We start from the raw sequence: 5,632 nt of genomic DNA, 5'->3' as shown, positions 1-5,632 counted from the left end.
CCCTTTACTACCTTAGCCGATATAGCGGAATGTAAGGTAGCAATCACAGGAGCCGGGCAACCCAACTATTGACCAAAGACATGATTCGGAGCCGATGCATATAGTGCTAAATTCGGGGTGCCGAACTATACTATAAGAAGTGTTCGGACATTATTGCCGTAGTGCGGGGCGCTATGAAGCCCCTGGCAAATGTGAAACGTACCAAAGTGTACGGGTGCTATCTGATAAGGTTATCAATAGAAAAAGGAAAACAGAAAGGGAGCAAAGGTAATGAGCTGGGGCCCTAAAATTTGGGCCGCAAATTGTTTCCATTATAATTTGATTAATACGTCAACGCGCATTGATAGAAGTAGTGCGATAAGCAACAGGCTATTTGACATGCCACAACCAAGGGAGAGCTACGTGTGGGTCCTGAAAACAGGTAGAGTGATCGTTAAAGAAATCACCTAGAAATTCCCCTGTACGTCTGTGCTTCTTGCCATCTTGGTGTATTTATCCTTCGAAAGGACCGCGGGTCAGGCCATCAGAGGAGGCCTGGGAAAAGAAACTTGAAAAGGAAAAAAGGAAACAGTGACAGTATATGTGTCCGGGAGCGGTCGAGCCGTATTGTGGATCACAAGGTAGGTATGCCTCCGTCTATGCCCATGGTATTTTAAGTGCATAGTTATGTACGCGTTGTGCGATTGCCGCCACTTGATCGGGACTGGGATGGAGGCCAAATTGCTAATCGAGCTCTCGACGAGCCAAGCTATCCTGCTGCAGAATAGTCCAGACTCTCTTAACAGTGTCTGAGAGTTTGGCCGCTGAATTGAGGTTCTGCTTGAGAAGGCCGCTTTGTACTTCTGCTGCTAAGGCAGCGGTGTGCTCTTCGGTGCGGAGGGAGCGTTCTGTGTTTCCATTAACTGTTATGACGCCGCGTGGTCTGGGCATCATGAGCTTGAGATAAGCATAATGTGGCACCGCGTTAAATCGAGCAAATGCCGTTCGTCCCAGCAGTGCGTGATAGCCGCTGCGAAAGGGGACGATATCGAAGATTAACTCTTCGCTTCGGAAGTTATCCGGAGATCCGAAGACCACCTCGAGTGTGATTGAGCCTGTACAGCGGGCCACTACACCTGGTATGACTCCTTTGAAGGTAGTATTCATGGGCTTGATCCGTGGTGGGTTAATGCCCATTTTGCGCACTGTATCCTGATAGAGCAGATTGAGGCTGCTGCCACCATCCATGAGTACTCGCGTCAGGTGGAATCCATCAATGATTGGGTCGAGGACCAGCGCGGCTGAACCGCCATGACGGATACTGGTCGGATGATCCCATCGATCAAAAGTGATCGGGCATGACGACCATGGATTAATTTTGGGGCGACTGGCTCTATCGCATAGACGTCCCTGAGCGCGCACTTGCACTCCCTCTTGGGGATGTGTGTAACATATATCATGTTCACCGTTTTGATCTAAGGGGGAAACTTCTTCTGTCCCCCTGTGTTCGGTTGCCTGGGCTCCTCGTCGTCGTCCTCGCTTTGTGATCCCTTTTCCTTGTTCTCAGCGTTTAACTTGCCGGCCTGTTTAAAAACCCAACAATCTCTGTTGGTATGATTGGCTGGTTTGTCTGGGGTGCCATGGATCTGGCACGGACGGTCGAGTATGCGGTCCAAGCTAGATTGCCCCGAGTTGTTTCTTTTATATGGCTTCTTCCGCTGACCGGACTTGGAGCCACTGAATCCGGCGTTAACTACCGTGTCATCGGTGTTGTCACCATTGTTTTGGCGTTTGTGTCTGTTGCGTCGGAGCTTACCGTTTGCTATTTTTTACCTCGGAGGTGCCCGTTTCACTTGCTGTGTTTTTGCTATAGGCCAACCAACTATCCTCACCTGCACAAAAGCGGGTCATGAGTGTCGTGAGGGCTTCCATGGACTTCGGCTTTTCTTGGCCGAGGTGGCGGGCGAGCCATTCATCACGGATGCTATGTTTAAAGGCCGCTAGGGCTTCGGCATCCAGACAGTGGACGATCTGGTTCTTTTTAGTTAGGAACCTAGTCTAGAATTTCCTCGCTGGCTCTCCAGGCTGTTGAACTATGTGACTTAAGTCATCGGCATCTGGTGGCCGGACATATGTACCTTGGAAGTTGTCAAGGAAGGCTTCTTCCAAGTCCTCCCAGCTGCCAATAGAATTTTCTGGTAGACTGTTTAACTAGTGCCGAGCTGGCCCTTTGAGTTTGAGTGGGAGGTATTTGATGGCGTGAAGGTCATCTCCGCGGGCCATATGGATGTGGAGAATAAAATCATTGATCCAAACCGCGGGATCAATTGTTCCATCATATGATTCGATATTTATGGGTTTGAACTCTTCTAGGAATTCATGATCCATTACTTTGTCAGCAAAGAGGGTGTGCAGGGCCTCTATATTGGGCCACGTCGCGACATAGCTCCGATGGAGTCCGTCAGCGGTTTTCGGCCCGGGCGTGACTAGGCTTGTCACGTCCGAATAGATAGCCGTCGTCACGTGTCGGGGCACGTCCTCGCGATCCGTAGATCGATCTGGTATTTCCTGCTCTACTGTCCAGGTCCTGCCGGAGGTCATATGTGTAACCCCGAGCTGCTTTATCTCTGCCTTTACGGCGAGGTGGGACGGGCTGGTGTTCGGCTTGAGTTGCCGCTTTATCCCTGCCGCGTGGTGGTCGGTCAGCCACATTGCATGATGATGGTACGGGCTCTGGTGCCTCATCATCGAACTGAGGTAGCAATTTGCGCTACGGGTAAGTTTTGGCTGGGCGCTTAAGGGCGTATTCTTCGGCTGCTAGGACATCAGTCCATCTGTCGTTGAGCAGATCTTGGTCAGCTTGAAGCTGTTACTTGATACGTCTCCAACGTATCTATAATTTTTTATTGTTCCATGCTATTATATATTCTGTTTTGGATGTTTATGGGCTTTATTAAACACTTTTGTATTATTTTTGGTACTAACCTATTAACCCAGAGCCCAGTGCCAGTTTCTGTTTTTCCCTTGTTTCAGTGTTTCGCAGAAAAGGAATATCAAACGGAGTCCAAACGGAATGAAACCTTCGGGAGAGTTATTTTTGGAACGGAAGCAATCCAGAAACTTGGGGTGTACGTAAGGGAAGCAATGAGGAAGGCACGAGGCAAGGGGCGCGCCCACCCCCCTGGGCGCGCCCTCCACCCTCATGGGCCCCTCGTGGCTCCCCTGACGTATTTCTTCCTCCTATATATACCAATATACCCTAAAACCATCGGGGAACAGAATAGATCGGGAGTTCCACTACCGCAAGCCTCTATAGCCACCAAAAACCAATCGGGACCCTGTTCCGGCAACCTACCGGAGGGGGAACCCTCACCGGTGGCCATCTTCATCATCCCGACGCTCTCCATGACGAGGAGGGAGTAGTTCACCCTCGGGGCTGAGGGTATGTACCAGTAGCTATGTGTTTGATCTCTCTCTCTCTCTCGTGTTCTTGAGGTGATACGATCTTGATGTATCGCGAGCTTTGCTATTATAGTTGGATCTTATGATGTTTCTCCCCCTCTAATCTCTTGTGATGGATTGAGTTTTCCCTTTGAAGTTATCTTATCGGATTGAGTCTTTAAGGATTTGAGAACACTTGATGTATGTCTTGCCGTGCTTATCTGTGGTGACAATGGGATATCACGTGATCCACTTCATGTATGTTTTGGTGATCAACTTGCGGGTTCCGCCCATGAACCTATGCATAGGGGTTGGCACACGTTTTCATCTTGACTCTCCGGTAGAAACTTTGGGGCACTCTTTGAAGTACTTTGTGTTGGTTTGAATAGATGAATCTGAGATTGTGTGATGCATATCGTATAATCATACCCACAGATACTTGAGGTGACATTGGAGTATCTAGGTGACATTAGGGTTTTGGTTGATTTGTGTCTTAAGGTGTTATTCTAGTACGAACTCTATGATAGATCGAACGGAAAGAATAGCTTCGTGTTATTTTACTACGAACTCTTGAATAGATCGATCCGAAAGAATAACTTTGAGGTGGTTTCGTACCCTACCATAATCTCTTCGTTTGTTCTCCGCTATTAGTGACTTTGGAGTGACTCTTTGTTGCATGTTGAGGGATAGTTATATGATCCAATTATGTTATTATTGTTGAGAGAACTTGCACTAGTGAAAGTATGAACCCTAGGCCTTGTTTCAACACATTGCAATATCGTTTACGCTCACTTTTATCATTAGTTACCTTGCTGTTTTTATATTTTCAGATTACACAAACCTATATCTACCATCCATATTGCACTTGTATCACCATCTCTTCGCCGAACTAGTGCACCTATACAATTTACCATTGTATTGGGTGTGTTGGGGACACAAGAGACTCTTTGTTATTTGGTTGCAGGGTTGCTTGAGGACCATGTTCATCCTACACCTCCCACGGATTGATAAACCTTAGGTCATCCACTTGAGGGAAATTTGCTACTGTCCTACAAACCTCTGCACTTGGAGGCCCAACAACGTCTACAAGGAGAAGGATGCGTAGTAGGCATCAAGCTCTTTTCTGGCGCCGTTGCCGGGGAGGTGAGTGCTTGAAGGTATATCTTTAGATCTTGCAATCGAATCTTTTAGTTTCTTGTTTTATCACTAGTTTAGTCTATAAAAGAAAACTACAAAAAAATGGAATTAAGGGTCCCTCATATGCTTCATCTTTTTAATGTCTTTCGTGAAAATGTTGGGAAGGAAAATTGTGCTCAAGTACTGGAAGAAGAATTACATAGAATGCTTGCCATAAAATATTTGAATGATGAGCATGATTGCAATGTTGTTAGTATGAATTCTTTGAATACTCATGAAGCTAATGATATGCAAAGCCACAAGCTTGGGGATGGTATGTTTGATGATATCTTTAGTCCCCCAAGTTTTGATGAGCAAATTTATTATGATGAAAGCATGCCTCCTATTTATGATGATTATTGTGATGACACGTATTCTATAAAGAATAAAGATAACCATGAAACTTTTCATCTTGGTCTTAATTTTCAATCACATGATAGTTATTTTGTTGAGTTTGCTCCCACTACTATTCATGAGAACAAATTTGCTTTTGTGGAGAGTAATAAAATTTCTAAGCTTGTAGATCATGAAAAGAATGCTTTATGTGATGGTTATATTGTTGAATTCATTCATGATGCTACTGAAAATTATTACGAGGGAGGAATATATGCTTGTAGGAATTGCAATAATATCAAGTTTCCTCTCTATGTGCTTAAAGTTTTGAAGTTATGCTTGTTTTGCCTTCCTATGCTAGTTGATTATTGTTCCCATAAGTTGTTTGCTCACAAAATCCCTATGCATAGGAAGTAGGTTAGACTTAAATGTGCTACTCATATGCTTCATGATGCTCTCTTTATGTTTCAATTCTTATGTCTTATGTGAGCATCATTGAAATCATCATGCCTAGCTAGGGGCGTTAAATGTTAGCGCTTGTTGGGAGGCAACCCAATTTTATGTTAGTTTTTTGCTTTTTGGTTCTGTTTAGGAATAAATAATTCATCTAGATTCTGTTTAGATGTGTTTTTATTTTTTAATTAGTGTTTGTGCCAAGTTAAACCTATAGGATCTTCTTGGATGATAGTTATTTGATCTTGCT

Source organism: Aegilops tauschii, chromosome 6 (genome assembly GCF_002575655.3).
Source record: "Aegilops tauschii subsp. strangulata cultivar AL8/78 chromosome 6, Aet v6.0, whole genome shotgun sequence".
Lineage (NCBI taxonomy): Eukaryota > Viridiplantae > Streptophyta > Magnoliopsida > Poales > Poaceae > Aegilops > Aegilops tauschii.
This window is presented reverse-complemented; position numbering follows the sequence as displayed.